Raw genomic sequence first — 20,186 nt, 5'->3', positions numbered from 1 at the left:
AGTAGTGATCTTGAATTTCGAGGATTTTTTGACTACCCAATATTATTACATATATTTACACATGTGCAAAAAATTTATAAAAACATGTAAGTATAATCGATTGAAAGATGGACTATTTTATATACTATTATTATATATGTACATGTATTGAGTAGTCGAAAAAGTCTTTTCGTATTTTGTCAATAAATGTTTAACTATTTATTATTATAAATATAAAAAAAATAAATTAAAATTTAATTAGAACACACGGAAAAGACTACATTTGACTACCCAATATTATTACATATATTTACACATGTGCAAAAAATTTATAAAAACATACTCACAGCTCCATAATTAAAGCCAGCACATAACCCGCAAATGCGTTGGCAAACTTTAACCGACACGAAATCGTGTCTAAGTAATATGATACCGTTAAATAAATTTTTTACTTGCTAATTATTCAATTGTAGACAAAAAAATCTATACCTTAATAGAGTAGATATGTATGTAAATATGTTCACACCAACAAAAGTAATACGTGCGTGCTGACAAACTTTGAACGTCAGCTGTAATTTGATATTTCCGCAAACTCATAGCTCGTAGCGTACGAATGCGTATGCCGATCAGGTAATAATAGCAAAGCGCCAAAGCTACTAATAATTTCAAACAAAAAAAAAAAACTCGGAACATTTCGCCGATTCGACAAATGTCACGCGCTCATGTCAAACATAAAGTGACAATACACAACTCTTTTTCGTTTGAAGTTTTCATTTTTTCTTTATTACTTCAGTTGCCTATTTTATGACAATAATTATACGTTTTTCTTGACTGTTAACATTTCAATAATACCCAAGCAGCACTTATGCTCATGTGTTCGTAAGTATGTATGTTACATATGTATATGTGGTCACTACAAGCACCGTTGGAAATTTGAAAAAATCATACATCATTTAGCTGGATAATAAACAATATTTATGACCGCTGCGTGTGACAGGTCCCTAGCGATTGTCATGTGTGCGTAAAGTCAAGGTAGGGAGTGAAAAAATCATAAACAAAAGGCAAAAAGAAATGCCGCTTTGACCCGTTAGTTTTCCAATTTTATATTGACTTTTTTTAGCAAGAAACGAAATTATAAAAATATATTTTTTGACCTTTCATTTAAGCGCTGTCAATAACAGTTGTTCCCCACTGCGTGTGTCAAGCGAAACTTCAAGTGCAACCCAACACAGCAGCAGCGTTGGCAATGCTGTCGGCTTTCATACATACATACATATGTATGTACATTTAATATAAAGATTTTTGTTTTCATTCTGTGTATCTTATCAGGTGTCAAGTGCGTTATGTTATATAAAAAAGAACAACTTTACCGTTATGCTTAATAACCCGCTGGTTATTGTTCGCCTGTGCGGTACGGACCTTCCACGAATGCCTGCGGCGTAATAAATCAACAGCAATGCATTTTTCCACACCTTACTGTGCGCATTACATAAAGATTTCGAGTGATTTTCGTTGCCTTTATTGAGCGTGGCAAATTTTGTGCATTACATGAAAAATATACTTATTATGTAATACAATATGTGGAGGGGTCGTTACAATACGCTTTAATTCTAGTTAAGAATGCATTTTCGATTTTCGAGTTGATGGAATGCGGTCAGTACGCTTGTCTATATAATTTGTCAAGCTTCGAGACAATGCAGCGCCATCAATCTTGCATTACAAAGGCGATCGATCAGTTAAGCTTTCAAAAAGTGCGGTAATTGATGTAGTTATGAAAGCTTTGGGTGCTATAAGTGCTTGTAATCTTGTAATGTCGGTGAGTTAGTCAAATTAATGTTATTTTTAGAGCATTTCTTGACATGCCTTATACGTCTTCAAAATGCATTTTTAATGACCTTATTATGTGTTAGAATTCTTTTGTATTAATAAAAAAGTTTTTGAATATTCTCAAACTTTTGTGAAAGCTGTTGTGTAAGCTTTTAACGGAGGGGGATAACGTTTGGTGTGTTTGAAGTGGGTACCTGCTGACGACAGCCTTACCCCACGGCGCTCAAAAGCACAATGGATCAAATCAATGCCACGCATCTTCAGTACCAATTGACAGTTTGGATTGGAAAAACTAACCACCTTGGTAGGGTTCGAGGCCCATCTAAGGCCTCTGTAGTATTTTGAGTCCGGCACCCGGTTGCAATGCAACTCCACATTCATCTGACAAAGTGTCAATTTTTCCCGTATTTGGGTTTTAACCACAGCCATACGCACATTACACGCACACAAGAAGCTAACCCTAATTCCCAGTTAAACGCCTTCGCCGCCTAAACTATTCACGCGTAAATGACCCTAACTGTCCGGCATTCCGACTAGTGGAGTTCACTCCGCTAACATCTAAATCTCCTTCATCACCAGCTAATTCCCATACTACCCAGATATCTAATGTTTGATGCAAAAATGCATTCAGAGTTCCATGCTACATTAAAAAACTAAAAAATATAAAAATAATTAAATGCATTTTCCCTAGTTCTGAACCTAGTCCTTATTTATTAAAACGGTATCCTTAATGTAGGCAACATTATTAAATATAATGAAAGAAAATGTTCTATTTTCGTTTTGAAAAATTCTTTTCCCTAGTTCTGAATCTAAACCTCAATATTATTAGTAACAAGTAAGGAAGGGCTAAGTTCGGGTGTCACCGAACATTTTATACTCTCGCACAATAAAGTGATAATCGAGATTTCATTATCCGTCATTTACATATTTTTTTATTTTGCTGTAAAATTAATTAGAATTAAATTCTGAGAGATTTACCGATATTTTCGGTGAAAAATTAGGTTAGGTTAGGTTAGGCACTGAGTTTTTCGTGTTCGATATAAGGGACCTTGAAAAGTTATAGTCCGATCACGACAATTTTTCCACAAGGGATACCTCAGCTCAAATACCGTATTTGTGTAAAGTTTTATTCCGCTATCATCATTGGTTCCTAATGTATATATGTATTATACAGAGAAGGCATCAGATGGAATTCAAAATAGCGTTATGTTGGAAGAAGGCGTGGTTGTGAACCGATTTCACCCATATTTCGTACATGTCATCAGAGTGTTAAGAAAATATTATATACCGAATTTCATTGAAATCGGTCGAGCGATTCCTGAGATATGCTTTTTGGTCCATAAGTGGGCGACGCCACGCCCATTTTCAATTTTTAAAAAAAGCCTGGGTGCGGCTTCCTTCTGCCATTTCTTCCGTAAAATTTTGTGTTTCTGACGTTTTTTGTTAGTCGGTTAACGCACTTTTAGTGATTTTCAACATAACCTTTGTATGGGAGGTGGGCGTGGTTATTATCCGATTTCTTCCATTTTTAAACTGTATATGGAAATGCCTAAAGGAAACGATTCTGTAGAGTTTGGTTGACATAGCTGTAGTAGTTTCCGAGATATGTACAAAAAACTTAGTAGGGGGCGGGGCCACGCCCACTTTTCCAAAAAAACTACGTCCAAATATGCCCCTCCTTAATGCGATCCTATGTGCCAAATTTCATTTTAATATCTTTATCTATGGCTTAGTTATGACACTTTATAGGTTTTCGGTTTCCGCCATTTTGTGGGCGTGGCAGTGGGCCGATTTTGTCCATCTTCGAACTTAACCTTCTTATGGAGCCAAGGAATACGTGTACCAAGTTTCATCATGATATCTCAATTCCCAGTTAAACTCCTTCTGCCGCCTAAACTATTCACGCGTAAACGACCCTAACTGTCCGGCATTCCGACTAGTGGAATTCACTCCGCTAACATCTAAAGCTCCTTCATCACCAGCTAATTCCCATACTACCCAGATACCTCATGTTTGATGCAAAAATGCATTCAGAGGTCCATAAAAAAACTAAAAAATATAAAAGAAATGAAATGCATTTTCCCTAGTTCTGAACCTAGTCCTTACTTATTAAAACGGTATCCTAAATGTAGGCAACGTTTTTCAAACCAACTAAAAATAACATCTTGCTATAATTGGGCGCAATTTTTTTTTCAAATATTATCTGAAACGCATACGATTATAATTTTAACTTAAACTTAGTTCGGATAATTACAAATTATTATTGCTTAATTTATTTGAAGTCCTCTATTATAACCCACTAGACATTTCTTAAGACATTATTTCATATTAATCGCAAAACAACAATGCTACAACAAATTAACACCACAATTCTTGAATTATTGCAATTTTCGATACAATCTTTTGCTTTTGCGTTGAAATATTTGCACAACTGTTGGGTGGGCGCACAATGGCTTTGCTCTTGTGTTATTGTTTTTGTTTGCGGAAGTAGTGTTGCCATTGCATTGTGTGATTCCCAATACATCTATGGCAGTGTGTGTGCGCGTGCAGCCCAAGACAGTTAGCTGAGAAAGAGATAGCCTTCGGTTGAATGTGTGTGTTTGAGCAAGAGCGATTTATAGGGCTGATCAAAGCGCCAGAAACAACCATAAAGCAGACTCATCAATACGTACGATTAACACATCGTGGCTCAACACAATTATTAGTCACAACGGACAGGTGTTTCACACCGTTGACAAACGTTCAATAACCCCAATAACGACAATCACTACTTTAATATTAAATATTTTTCTTAATATGTGCGGTTTATGGAATTTGCGAACTTTTGTGAAATTCAAGAAGTCGCGTATTTTCTAGGAAAAAAAATTGATCATATTTTTTTTAGTTGTAGTTGTCTCGTATTCATGTGGAAAAACTGGTTTAAAATGTGGTCGGTGCCTGCCAAAAACCACTTAAATTAAAGTTTTATAATTTAATAATTATATAGAAGAAGTCGCAGCAGCTAAAGTTTTCCTCCTCACCAGTCACATTCTGCTACGAAAATATCTCTCCGAATTTCTTCAAGTACCTACTAAAATTCACAAAATTTTTTACAATAAAAGCAAATAATAGAAATAAGTGAGTAGAAGCAAAGAAAATCATCATAAAAGTACACTCGTTTGAAACAAATTAAATCGTTTTTGACAGCTGACATACACACATACGCATGACTATTGGTAGCTACATTAAAAGCAGCGAAAATTTTTATGCCGTAGCAGCCTATTTGTCTCACAAGCGCCGGTGCTTTACCGAACATTTTCGGTTTTAATTGCATTTTTTGCTGTTTCTTGTCACTTCTTTCTTTCGCTTAGCGTTCAAAATGAAGTTTTCGCCAGCAATTAAACGAAAATGTTATCTGCTTTCTGTAGCAAAATCTTACATTTGAAACTTTATTTGCTTTTTATGGTCTAGTGACAGCTTTGTGACATTCGTCATAAACGTAAAAGAGTTCATTAAACATAAAGTCGGTGGAAAAATTTATTTTAAAATAAAAAAATTAATAAAAATTTATGTTTATAAAATAAACAAAGAAATTAAGGCAAATAAACAATGAAATTAAAGCAAATGTTGGAAGTTCTCTCGTAAAATCATATACTTTTCAAATAATGTGAAATCTTTTCTATCCTTTCACCGCTATAACTTTGATTGTTTACAGCCTCTGAAGGCAACGCTGTTATCTTAAGCTAGAGGGACAATTTTTTTACTGTAAAAAGTTCTTAAAATTTAAATTAATACTAACATGAGGTTTTACTAAAGTATGAGGTTGTACCAAGGAAAGTAATGAGGGCTCAACTTTTCATAAATTGAAGCAAATGGGCATACAAAAGAGATAATCTGAATTACTTGCTCTTAAAAAGGTTTATATCGCAGCTATGGTAAGTAAAATGTCTAGAAACTGCCTAATAGACCCACATGCGATCAGGCTACATAACTTTCCGAACGCAACTTATCAAAGCTGTATGGAAGAAGGCCAAGTGGAATCATCTATAGTAGACACTTTCATGCCAACTGTCCATCTTTTGTCAAAATGAGGTTGGAACACTTTCGGCGAACATGGGATTGATAATAGCTGCCTTAATAAATTTGTGGTATTCTCAAAATGGTTCGTCTATCTATAGGGGTCTGGTGTTCCATATATACTAACTTTTTGGGAATCACGAAGCACCAGCTTTCGTAGCTGTCTAAGTGGCATCCTGTGCTACTTTTAGTGCCAGGTTCAGACCTCCTACCAAACCTAACCGTTGTAAGGCGGGGAGACTTGAGATCACTTCCCAAAGACATACTCTCATACATATTTGAAGCAACGATGGCAACCGCAACCAAAGAACCGTGCGCCTACAGACTAATCCCGGACATGCATTCGTGGATTGACAACATAGGGACCTAGACTTCCACAGAAGCGATCCTTAGTCCGTACTGTGCGACGTGTACAGAGTGCATAGAAGACTCCGCGCACGTATTTTTTCAAGACTTCGTTTTCATATGTAAGGGAAAAGTTAGAAAATTCACTTGGCAGTACTTTTTCGGTGTAAAATTTGACAGTACTCATGTGTCACCGAAGCGTCAGCTCTAATTATGGCGAAACTAAGGCATAGAGAGAATATTAGCTGTTAGTCTGCCCCTATGATATATGAGACTTAAAAGCCTTTCTCTCCCCCATGAAGTAATACTTAATCCGGTGATCCCATGGGGCAGATATAAGTTGGGAGTAGGTTGGGTTTAGCGGATTAAAGTTCCGTACTCCCGCTTTCGATGCTTCCTCCTATTATAAAAATTAAGAAAAACATATTTGAAGTAATTGTAGGTAATTACGGTAGGTAATCAATCTACATATGATTATAGTGTCTGTAAAATTGGAGGAATTTAACACCACAAACAATTTTTGTCAATATCCGGTCTTAATCTGTGGGAATCATAATTGTTTTGAGTTAAAACGTATGGATTGTGAACTCAGCAAGTCACGGTTACTGAAACTGTCATGCATTCGAAGACACTTATACAAGAGTTTCGGTTAGAATTGTCAATCGAGGCTGAAGAAAGTCATATAAACGTTAACCGAAATCTCTATTGCCTTGCAGGGAATTCCTTGAATGATTTTTTATGGCAACTTCTCGAAGCCGTGAACAGAGTAAAGTTCATTTGAAGCATATTTGAAAATAAATTTTTGAGTATAAGGATGAGCAGCTATTCGTTATAACTTATATATGTACATCCATAGTATATAGTATAGTTATATTAAGTATATAGTAGTATGATTTAATTTCCGCTGTGTTATGTTTTTAGCCTAACGTAAACTATTCCAGTGCATTGCTTTAATATGTATTTCTATACTTTTATTCACCTGTGAAACAATGTTGACGCGCACATGGAGTTCAGTACTGCCAATAATTCTACCAACCTGCAAAAAAGTAATAAAATAAAATTTATTATTTAGCACTTAATGATTTTTCTCAACATTGATAAATAAAAATATAAACTTTGAAGCACATTTTATATTTCAATGTATACATTTTATAACTTAAAAAGAATTGAGCGGCGACTTTTAAGGCCTTTAACCAAAACTAATTCCCATGAATTCTGAAAAGCAAGAAATGTGAGAAATCAATAAGACCAAGAACGGCGAGGAGTATAAAAAAGAATTGTTTAACTTTTTTTTTTACTTGGAAATACATTTAGTGAAGTGAAAACGTTTATAGGCTTACCGAGAAGTCGCGCTAAAAGGCCGAACTATCAACTGAATGTTATGCACTTTATGAAATAAACATTTTTATTCATAAATAAACACAGTAAAGTTAATTGTAAAGGTAAATAAAAAGATAGAAAAGCAATAAAAGTTGCTAAGGCGTTGTAAAGTAAAAGGCACGTGAAGCGAGTGAAGGAAAAATTCTCAGTGAGAGAGGCACTGCATTAGAAAGGGCGGCACTGAGCGGCAGGGAAAGCGCCTAAGTGGCTGGAATTTACATGCTAGGCCCTAAGTAACACAGGTACATACGCATATACAAACCTACATGAGTCCAATAAGTGAGTGCAATATCTGCACTGTGTAATAAGAACTGCTAGGGGGGTACAAGGGCGTATCTAGTTAACGAGGTATAACGAAAATCACCAATTAACATGTGGCAAATGCAAAGTACAGAATAGAATGCAGTGGATGTGCTGCTGTCATATATGGCTGCGGGCAATACAGCGCCACAGCCTGTCAGCCACCACACGCAGGCGCACTACCGGCTGACTGTTGGATTGTTGGACTGCAGCACTACCAACTTGGCTGGTTGGTTCTAATGTGTTGTGTAACCATTTCTTTATATTGATACATTGTTGTTGTTACTTTTGTGTCTTTCGTGTGTCACTCGCATGTCAGTTGGTTGAAGTCATAGAAGGTGTAGGGAGAGACTTTTTTTCTTACTTCGACACATTTCTGCTACTTCTTTCATTACGAATTTACATACATAGTTGCCAACACATGCACTTATGCGCAGCGGAAGCGTTAGGGAAGTGTCAGCTATATATGGCGCATTCGTTTGCATTTGTTGCACTGAAATGTGAGCCACCGACGCCGACACCGATACAGCTTGGCTGTGGGTTAGTTGAGCCCGTTCGACTGTTTGGTGGTTATTGGAGTGTGTTGGGCAGCTGAATTCGCGGAAAGCGCGGACGACCTGAATTCATCATGGATGCATGTACATACTTATATATATGAACATACTTACATGCATATTTACATACATGCATGCATTCATACTTACATATATACATACTACATACTCGTTTTTGTTCGCCAGTCATGTGTGAGTTTGGCGTGCTGTTCCACAAACAGTTACTTCCTATTAGACCCACACATATATTCCGAAAATAGCCGTTTTACTTAGAAAATTGAAAAAGTGTGAAATATTTTTGTTGTTGTTGGCAAAGTATTGGTATAATTTATTAGCTGTTGCTGCCAAAGTACTGCGAGAATGTTAAGAATGCGCCTCTTGCTGTAAAAGTTCTTTAAAGGGAAGGTTGTTGGGTAGCCATATTGGGTAGTGTGCTAGTTAGAGGTCTCAAAAAATTATTTTTTATCATCATGCTTTGAGTTTTTTTAATTTTCATGATATGTTTAATACCCATAAAATATTTGAATTGAGTAAAATAAATAATTTCTGAAAAAAATTTTGCTTTTCCGAAAATTTTACATTTTTTGAGGCTATTATATTTTCAAAACCAAAAAATGTACGAACTTATTAAGATAAATAATTTATTAAAATTTTTTAGCTTTTTCTCAACAAAATTCGACACTTTAAGCCGTTTTTTCGTATATTTACGATTTTTTTTTTATTAAAAAAGAATTGCCACCAATACATGCCCCACAAGAATAAATTTTTATTTTCATAAAATTAACCACAATGCATTTCTTATGTAAATAACGAAGTGCAATGCCATTTTTGGTATTTTAAAAATGTCAATAGTTCGCGAAAAATGAAAAGAAAAAATACAAAAAAATAAGATAAAATAAAATAAAATAAAAACTAAATAAAAATAAATAAAATACTGAAAATAAACTAAAAAACACACACAAAGTAAACACAAGAAGTGCTCGTAGCATGCAATTAACCATTGCGGAAGCGTTTCGCCAGCCGGTTTTCATTTATTCACCATGTTCAACCCCACGCAGCAGTGTATTTCAAGCGACATTTTCGAGCGAAAACCAATTAACTCGCACAATGAAAAAAATAATATTATTCTCTGTTTCGTGGCATGAAAACAAAAGGACATTTCGAATGCCACACTGGCAACCGAAATGGAATGGCGTGCAAAGCGGCGACTGTGCAGCGAAATTAATTGTAAAGCGCTGAAGAAGCTTTAGATAAGGCAAGGAGTTGCAGATATAAGCCTACATATAAAGCAGGACAGAGCGAAAAACAATTAAAATAAAAAATAAATAAAAATTGCAATAAGCACGCTGAGATGGACTTAAGCAGAAAAATGAAGACAGTGCTGCGAATGAACGAGAAATACTTATCGAAAATTCCACGAAATTTAGTAAAAATAAAAATTGAAATGAACAGTGGAGGTAAACTATTTTAAATGGCTTGAATTGCATGTACTTATGCTTATAAATAACTTTTTAGTTTGTTTTACTGGAAAATTGTAGCATAAATTGCAGTTAATCACTCTTTTAAATTAGAGGCAATAATTGTTCTTCATAAGTATTTTTTTTTCAATTTGCTTAAGGAGTTAGATGGGTTCACGGGTTTCAAAAAGTTGAGTATTTTTACTGTCTTATTAAATTTTAAAACACTTCTAGAATATTGTCATAAATTTTCAAGTTCATCTGGGTTATTGTTCCGGAGATACAGCCTTGAGCACTTGTGCACCTCTAAAACCGTTTTTCTCGAAACTGTGTTTTTGAAGTCGGTTGGCAAGATTTCTCTAGAATGGCCGAATTTACAGTATTTTTTCCAAAAATTTTAGAATTTCCTTGTTAATATGTATGTTTGTATTGTTGAGAAAAGGCTGCTTTTTACCCGAGGAAACCCATGTAACCCTTAATTCATCAAGAGTGAATAGATGAACTAAATTAAATTTTTGGCGATAAAGCTCCGTGAGAATTAGTGAGATTGAAAAACCTATTAGTGGGGCCAGCATATATTTAATATTGACCTACCATTTAACTACAAAAAATGCTTACGTTGGATCCCACACAATTTGTCAACTGGCCAACAACAGACTTGTATCGATTGGTTGAGAGCAATGCTACAGAAGTACGATGCTTCGAAACAAGTTGGGACAGATGATGAATCCTCAAATGAGTTCTTGTCATTAGTTCAGAAAACAGGTTTTGGAGATAGGACACCTGAAGAGACGGTTGATGCGTTCAGAACACGTGGTTTCGATATACGAGACCTGAAGAGGCGGTTGATGCTGCTCATGTTTTGGAGTTACATCAGCCAGAGTGGAAAAGAAAATTGCTTCGATAATTGGTTCAAATGCATGCAAAAGTGTATATGTAGATCATAATGGGAATATTTTAGTAAAACAAAAATGTGGGTTTCGTTCACTATAATATTTGTTTTTATTGCCTAACCACGAAATATAACAGGCAACCCTCGTATAGGCTTATGCACATGCCAATATTTTTACAATATCTTCTTTATTCTGCCTCGTCAGTGCAAAACCTTTGTAATCACACAGCATTCCTGCGCCGAGTCTCCATTTTAATGATGATTATTCGCTATTTTCTTTATAAATAAATAGTTCTTTGTTGTCTCTTTCGGTATTTACTTAGGTGCAAATGAATGTATGGGTGTGTGTATTTATTAAAAACAACTGTAGTTGTCAGCGCGTAAACAGTGGCAACAGAAGCAGGGCAGTAAAAATGATTACATTATTTTTACAACAACCGACCTTTACGTGTATTTTTATACTAAATAATAAAAAAATATATGACAAAAAATAAAAATAAATTGGAGAAAAACAAAACATTGGAAAGGCGAAATGCCATTGGAATGAAATAAGCGCTGTAAATTTCGTGTTATTAATAATTTTATATTATATTTTATTTTGTGTATATCAGCTGATCAAATTTGACTCAAACCGAATCAATCAATTGAAGGTTTTGAAGTCATAGAGTCGTCCATACATCTCTGTTGATGCTGATGACAAGGAAAAAAATAAAGAAATAATGCAAAATTAAGAGATAGCAGAAGAACTCAACATATCTTATGGAGCGACGCAACACATTTTGTTTAATGCTTTGGTTAATGTTTTGGTTACAGTTTTGGGTAAAATTTTGGTTAAAGTATTGGTTAAATTATTGGTTAAAATTTTGGGTATGAAGTTTCACTGTATGGAAAATTCCATTCAGCGTTGGCATTCTTGTAGTGGCTCAAAAAACAAACATCACTTATGGATCGACGTAAAGCATTTTGGTTAAATTTTTGAGTATGTAGTATTAGTGCATGGAAAATTAGATTTAGCGTTGGCTCGAAAGAAGACTAAAAATTTTGCAGGCAATAATAAAAATTTGCATGTGCATATAAAATTATGTGAAAATGTTGTTTTTTGTCAATCCGGGTCAAATTTGATCAGTTGAAAAATTACAATATTTGGTTTATAAAAATTGCAATTATTTATTTGGAATGTATTGGCACCTTATTAAACAACTAGCAATATTTTATGTAAAATGTGAAACTTTTGTATGCGATTTTTTTGAATTTATTTTAAACCACAAAAGTCTGCTGCATTTTTGCAAAATAATGAAAAATGCATGAATAACAAGCCCAGAAGTGTTTTATTACCTTTTGACCACATATCATTACTAAAAGTAAATATATATACATACATACTTAGTTCTCATCATTGAAACGTGTTTGGCTTGCAAATGTGGCTGCATCTTTGGAAAATGCGAGGTGTGTTAACATAATGGCAAAAACAAAAATAGTGCGATACGTGCAGACAACAAAAAGCACGTTAAAATGCTTACATACATATCTACATATGTTATACATATATGTATTATTATATTCATGTGCGCATATCTACATTTATGAACTATATACCGCATGATTCTACGCGTATATCGGGTAAATAATATGAAATAAGAGCAAAAGTGCAAATGATATTGAAATTGTTTTAAATAATAACAAAAAATAAAAAAATGGAAAAAAGTAAGAGAGTTAAATAAGCAGCCACTGTCTAAAGAGACGTTCGTTGGTATTTGACTGAGTACATACACTTTGCTATATAAATGCAATTGCTTAAGTGTGAGCCTGAGTTATGGCGTTTGGCTAATGAATGGCGACAACAAAAGCATTCATCAACTTAATATGCTACACTTCATTATTTGATTTTTGTTTTTATTTATTATTTATTTTGCATATATTTCGCACACAAATTTCGTGAAAACTAAAAATAAAATCGACGCCAAATATATCACACCATTCTTGTAATACAATAACACTTTGGAAACTCAATACCAATAACTCAAATGCAATATTTTTTTACATGAGTGCGCTCCAAGCAAATTTTTCTACTAAAAAATATATTTTCAATCAAAAATTTTGCTTTGTAGCAAGTAACGTGTGACTTTTTATTACCAATTTTTGTTTTATTTCTTAAAACTCAAGGGCATTTCCGCTCATTGGCTCAGGTTGATTTGCGAACTTAACTTTTCTGTATGCAAAATAGTTTTAAGCTATTTAAATTATGTCATTAATGGCATTCCAGCGTGCATGCCTTTAAGTTGTAACATTTTTATACTTACTAGAGTAGTTAAAAAAATATTAAAATTAAAAAAAAAAATATTTTTTGTTTTTGAAATTTTTAAATATTTTTTTTATTTTTTTCCCCGATATATAAAAAATGGCTGCAGTTTAGTTTGAAACTAAATGCTAATTTCACAATTTTGTGTTTAAAAAATTATATAAGCAAGCACTTAAACTTTTCCATTGATTGCTATAACATTGTTATTTAAATTTTTACGCTGCAGATACATAAGTTTGCTTAGACGCGATTTTTTTGTTTCTAGAATCGTTGTATGACATTCCAAGCAGTGACAGAAATTATAATTAATTTCTTGCTATGATTATTTTTCACTTCAAAATATTTTTATTAAGAGGCTATATTCAATTATAAGTTAAAAAAGTTTGTAAAAATTAAATAAAAAATATTTAAAAAAATATAATTTAATAAAGAAAGTTTTGTAATTTTTACAAAATTAAAATTAAAAAAATAATAAAAAAAATAATTTTAATAAAAAATAATAATTGCAAAATATTTTTAAATTAAATTTTACAAATAAATATAATAAAATTTAACAAGCAAAAAAATTTCTAAAAAAAACATTATTAATAAAAAAGATTAAAAAAAATTTAATTATGTATAAATTCTACAAACTCTATATTTTTAATAACCACCTAAACAATCTAAACTTTACACTCTATAAAAAAATTGGTTTTAAAAACTATTTCCGCTCACCCTAGCATTAGCTTATCTACAAATATACACCGTAATAGCCGCAAACGACTTTAACGACCACTCTAATTATACAGTTAAGTTTCATTTTCCTTCCTTATTTACATACAAACGCAAACATACGAGTATACACACAAGCAGCTACATATTTACACTTATTTAATCACAAATATTTTGCTACAAAACGCACGTTTCGTTCTCACATTAAAATTCTTTCAGCTTCGCTTGAACAGCTGTTTTCTCACTGCCTCCATACATTTCAATTATTTTCACAACATTTTGCTCCACTTCATTTGCTTTTATTATTACTAGCCTTTCAAGTGCAGCGTTTTAAGTGTGTTCTATTAGCTTTTTTTTACAGAAATCTATTATTTAGCCATTTGCATACCTAAAGTAAGTGTACAAAAAACTGTAAGTAAACTTAAAATACCAACAAAAACAATAAACATTATACTTAACTCAAAGGTCAGTGTTTTAGGTGTTGCTTTACGCCTCAATTGCGCACCATTTAAATAAAAATTTAATATACATTTAAAAATATAAGAAAATACATATACTACTTAAAAAATGAATATAAACATGACGTATATACATACTTATGTATATACCTAAATATTTGCGTGATTTTATTTTACCTTTATTTCCCTCTTTACCACAATCTCTGCTGTTTTTTGCCATTGCGCAAATATTTGCGGAATTTTCGCAAATTTAGCTGACGCTTTAAAAATGCTGAGAGCGTCAGAATTCTGCATTAATGACAGTTATTTTAGTTAAATAAGTAAGTTAAACACTTTTCGCATATAAATTGATTTTTAAACTTGAAATAGTCGGTAGCTATGTGGCATATTTTGAAACTATTAAGGAATAAAATGTCAATTTGGTAGTGGTTACGGATTTTTATCGTTGCTTTATTCGTTATGACAATTTGTCTCTAAAACAGTTAATATTTACTTAATTTTGCAATCGATAACTCTAGACATCGATAATTATCAAAAATAATTAATATTAAAGTAAGTGACTTTGCTTTAAATAATTTTCCTCGGTTCATAATTACTTTTCTAGCAATAATCGATAAGTATACATATCGATAATTATCGACAAAAATCTAAGGTTCATAAATTTACTATATTTTTCAGCGTGAGAAAAGTCCAAACTCAGAGCAAATTTATACAAAACTAAAAATTTAAATTCAACTAAAAATGTAAATATGTATATCGATAAATGTGTTATATAAGTAGTAATATATTATTTAATCGGTTTTATAATACCTATGTATATATATGTGTCAACATAATTTGACAGAATTAAGTGGATTTACTTCAAATTATTATTATCAGCTTTTAATTACGTGATTTGTAATATAAACGATATGTCAAAATATCGATAGAAGATGATACTTTTGAGTTTACGATATCTTTAGTATCAGAAATAAAAACAAACCCAAACATTATTCGTACAGAATTAAAAAAAAAACTATATACCGATAAATATTTTACTAAAATTTGTATTTCATATTATTTTATCGAGTTTATAAAGTATATATTTATCGATATTATTTTATTAAATTATGTGACTTTAACTTATATCAATATCAGCAGCTTATACTTTTGTAATTTTGAATATAATCGATAACTAAAAATATTGGCAGTATAATTTTCCTAAACTTGCGATAACTTTTTCAATGTAAGAAGAAGATAATCTTAGAAAAAATATAAGTAATCAGATTAGATTTATTTTTATGTTTTGATGGATCAGATTGAATTTGAAATATATAAACCATTTTTGATCGGTATGTGTTACACTAACACTTAATATAAAGGAGCTTCTTTCATTCAAAATTATTATTGTTTTATGCTACAATTTAAATAATAATAATCATCGATTTTATTTGACTAATATCGAGTGTTCGATAAATGCAGCGATAACAAATTAATCGATATTTTTTTGAAATTTAGTTCATATTTCAGAATACCTTTCCCGTAGCCACGAAAAGAATTTTAATCGATTTTATTTGTCTACTAACGATTGTTCGATAATTGCAGCGATAACAAATTAATCGATAACACTTTTATTTTTTTTTACATTCATTAGCATACTTTTCCTGCAGCCCACAAAGCGCAAATTATGAACTTTCGCGCTTTAAACAAAATAAGTAACACTGAAAATTACACCAAATTCAATCACCAAACTTTAACACTAAAAATTAATTGATAAACCACCCATTCAATTAGCTTTTATTATGCATTCATTATAAGTGATTTTAAGCGAGTTAATAAATTTCTGGCTTACTTAGCACTTTTTCGTCTGCCGTGTATTATTAATGGAAGAAACGAACAGGCCGTAATTCAAGAGAAAGGCCTGTGAAGCAGCAAAGGTAGATATGTAAGTCGGCAAGCACGCTTTTACAGCAATTTACAACAATTTACAGTAGTTTAACAATTTAAGCGCACCCTGCAGTGAAAGTAATCACTTTCAGCCAGATTTGTGTGATTTTCGGTTTTAATTTTTTAATTTCTTTCTTGCTGAACCTTTCCACATGCGGTTTCACTTTCGTTGCTTTTATAAAGAATGTGAGAAGCAGCACGTTAGCAATTTCAAGGGAATTCTACAGAAAATAAACTAAATAAAGCACAATAAAACAAAAGTGAAATTAAGAAAAAAAGAAAAAACACTCAACAATAATATAAATAAATCGCTGTTTTGACACTAAGTAGCATTTAAGTGTTTATTCGCTGAGTCTCATTTTTTTTTTGCTGCACGAAAGTATGAAATATTTCGAGTTGGCAGCGTTCAACACTCTCACGCCCACTTTAAGGTCAACACGAATTTGCTATTTAGCATTTTGGATGTTTTATTTACTTTTCACTTTCATTTTGAGCGCTGAATTCGATGTGGCAAGTATTTTTTTACGGCATTTTTTAGATTTTTTTTTTAAATTGAAGTTTTAATAAAAATTAAAAAAATTATTGTATATCGTCACCTAAAATGCAAAATAATGTAACATCACTTTTAAAAAGTTTACAGGGGAAGGAAAAACGATATAATAGAAACCACTCATATTGAAACAAAATTTGAGTTTTGGTTATAAAATGGTTATATATTGGTTATTATATCTGACGGCGATTTTCGATTTCTTTTCATATTTTTTTTATTACAATCAAATTGAAACAAATGTTGAGCTGTGGTTATATATTGGTTATCATATTGGTTATAAAATGGCTATATATTGGTTATTATATCTGACAGCGATTTTCGATTTGATTTTGATGATGAGCTGTTTTGCATTTTAGGTATTAAGACTATAGAAAAATGGCATGTAATAAGAAATTCATTATATCTTTTTTTTTTAAAGACTCGCTCTCAAGCATATTCTTACCAACTTGACTATTCAACCCTAAAAGACTTCATTGCGTACAAAGCAGCATAAATATTTGCTTTTGATAGCAGCAACGTACTTTTATATATTTGATTTTTCTTTAGGAATGCGTCGACAGACAACTCATCAGCATGCCAACGCAAGCCCATCTCGCCTAGCCCTCAGCTTTCTAAGTAAATGTTTGCACTTGAACTGCATTCACACCTGCCTTGAACCTCCGCACTGAGTGGCGGAGAGACTGCATTTTTTGATTTTGATTACATTAGACATTTTTCAACGCTACAAGCAGCAACTTTGTGGGCTTCTATTAAGTGGTGAAGAATGTTTGAAATTTTGTGGTGCATAATTGTAAAGCAAACATTTTCACGGCTGCACAGGAGTACATACTTACATATATTTGAGTAAATATAGGCATGAATGTAAAGGAAAAACTACATAATGTTTAGATTTTTGTTTGAGTATAAATAATTCTATGGCTGGATGTTTGAAAATATACTAAATGGCATTCCTAAAGGCGAATAACCGAAGAATGTTAATGGAAAAGGGAGAAGTACACTTTAGTTTTCGGTATACAGGCGTCGTATGATTATGAAAAATGGAAAAAGACTTTCTGTTGTAATTTCAAAATATATTTTAAAAGAATTTTTAACTTATTTATTTTATTTATAATATTTTTTTTTATTTATAATAAAATATAATAAATAGTTTTCAACGAAAAAACTTGATTTTGAACGGTCAATTTGTATGACAGCTATATACTATAGTAGTCCAATTTTTACAATTCCTTCAGAGAATGTTCCATTAACTTAGCTTATAATCCATGTCAAATTTCATGAATATATCTCATTAAATAAAAAAATTTTCTATACAAGCACTTGATTCAGTACGTACAGTTTGTATGACAGTTATATGCTATAGTCTTTCGATATCGCCAATTCCGACAAATAATCAGCTACCTTATGAGAAAAGCACATGTGCAAAATTTCAGTTCTATATTTTAAAAACTAAGCGAGTAACGGAGTAAAACTACTCATGAACCTCTAATTTTCATGGAGATCGCTAGCAGCAGCAATTTAAATGACTAAGCGTGCTCAAAACGCTGACGAACACCAATAACCTAACCTATATCAAACAAAATATAACAAATAACTCACCAATACACAAAATAACGGCAAATGTTTTACAGTTATGACTTGGCTTCTAGCGAACACTACTCCTTCTGCGTCCAACGACCGAACATGCAATGTGACTGTGTGTGCTTTGGTCAATATTTGCGATAAAAATTGCATAAATTAGAATACTAAATGACACAACAACAAACAAATAAACACATATGCTTGTGGTCGTGCGTCAGATACGGACAAAACGACGCGTCTGCGTAGTATCAATCCAACAAATGAATTGGCAACGGCCGCCACTTAATGGCGTTGGCCAGAGACAATAAGTCAAGCATATGCAGGCGTGCAGAACAGACAAGAAAACAAGTTCACATATGAGCAAACAAAGTGTACATATTTGCAAACATACGAGCATGCTATGAGTGCTCATGCATATACATACATAAATACATGCATGGAGACATGTCATATGAATGAATTTCGTCGTGCATGACTCATAAGCTGCATGGTGGCAGCCTGCAATGGGAATGAGGGAAAAAGGAGTCGCGACTGCCAAAGCGTTAGTTGTCATATGTATGTGTGTGTGTGTGTGTGTCTGAGTGCCTGTGAGCGCTTGTGGGTGTAAATAAAAAATGGGAGCAACTTCAACCTAACTGTCTGTATTTATTTGCCAAGTGTGACTTACATTTCAGGCCAACTTCATGTGCTGCGCTGTTGGCTGGTGTGGTAATAGAAATGTGCACTGTTTGGTGTCATTTGTGCACCACGTGATCCCAGTCTTTAATACAAAGTGCACAAAAAAGTCATGCGAGGGAAAAGGGTTTTGCTTGTGGGTGGACTTTGAGCTTAGAGTGTGGGCTCAACTTTATTGTATGACAAATATAAAAGTAGGGGAAAATGTTACGAGAAAGAGCGAAGAGGGCAAGGTATGAGCTGCAATCAAATTGAGCGCACTTATCAATTTTATGAGTATGACTTTGGCAAAACTACTGACTCAGAGGCTTTAGGGAGCAGATATTGTTGTTTTTGTAGTAGCAGAAGATACATATTCTTGAAGTAGTTTCTAGGAATGTCTGTTGGGAGCCTTTGGTCGCATAAATATTCGTGGCAGCTCTGGTTACTTATACCCGACTCTCGTGGGAGCAGTAGCGGAGGAGTACTGGTCTACTTAATTTCAAATGTTTCTTTCTTTTATTTTATTTCTATATGATTTATATCTTTCATAACAATATTTATTAGATATTTTATACATTTCGGTTTGTCCGTTTTTGGTTATAAACCTAACCCTGCTTATTATCTTATTCATAAACTGGTTGAGAACTGCACAGTAACAAAAGTGAAATGAAAGAATTTTATTAAAAAAAATGGTAAATTTCCTTTTCTTACTGAAAAAATCCTTTTAAAAATTACAAATTTCAGTTTATTGCTCTTTATATTAAGTTATAGATACAATCGATTCTTCGAAATGTTATGATGCCTGTGCTTAAAAGTTAATCGATTACTGGGCAAGTTAGATAATTAGAAATATTTTTTTATATTTCACGATTATATAAGACATTTTCTCTTAAAATTTCAAAAAGAAATTCTATATAATTGGACTTTAAGTTAAAAATATTATCGATTATTGATCGACTTTAAAATATTTTTATTCTATATTTGATGATTTTATATGATATTTTCACTTAATATTTCAAAAAATGTTCTATAATTGGACTTATCGGTTATTATCGATTTCTTTAATGCATATCAAAATAAGTTTTTCATGAAAGACAACATAATTATTCTCACCACAAAAGGTCTCTACAGCGTCTCGTGAACTATTAATAACAATAAAATTCCATTGAAAACATATCTTATGCATACCCGAAATTATACCATATTTTTACCAAAAA

At 32.6% G+C, this 20,186-nt stretch overlaps 1 protein-coding gene across 5 annotated transcripts in view; it reads right to left on the bottom strand.

Moving 5' to 3' along the window:
- The window catches only part of LOC105232352 (uncharacterized), a 101,014-nt gene that overhangs the window by 36,280 nt on the left and 44,548 nt on the right, over window positions 1–20,186 (bottom strand). For 2 of the 5 annotated variants that reach the window (XM_049446898.1, XM_049446897.1), the window contains exons 1-2: window positions 7,548–7,726; window positions 7,187–7,243 (exon numbers count right to left, since the gene is read on the bottom strand). The exons of 2 other annotated variants lie outside the window; for them this stretch is intronic. The gene's annotated coding sequence lies outside the window, so the exon portion shown is untranslated. Of the gene's footprint in view, window positions 1–7,186; window positions 7,244–7,547; window positions 7,727–20,186 lie in introns of those variants that run through there. One more of the 5 variants, XM_049446900.1, reaches the window with a different exon arrangement.

The sequence above is a fragment of the Bactrocera dorsalis genome, chromosome 1 (assembly GCF_023373825.1).
Source record: "Bactrocera dorsalis isolate Fly_Bdor chromosome 1, ASM2337382v1, whole genome shotgun sequence".
NCBI classification, from domain to species: Eukaryota; Metazoa; Arthropoda; class Insecta; order Diptera; family Tephritidae; genus Bactrocera; species Bactrocera dorsalis.
This window is presented reverse-complemented; position numbering and strand designations above follow the sequence as displayed.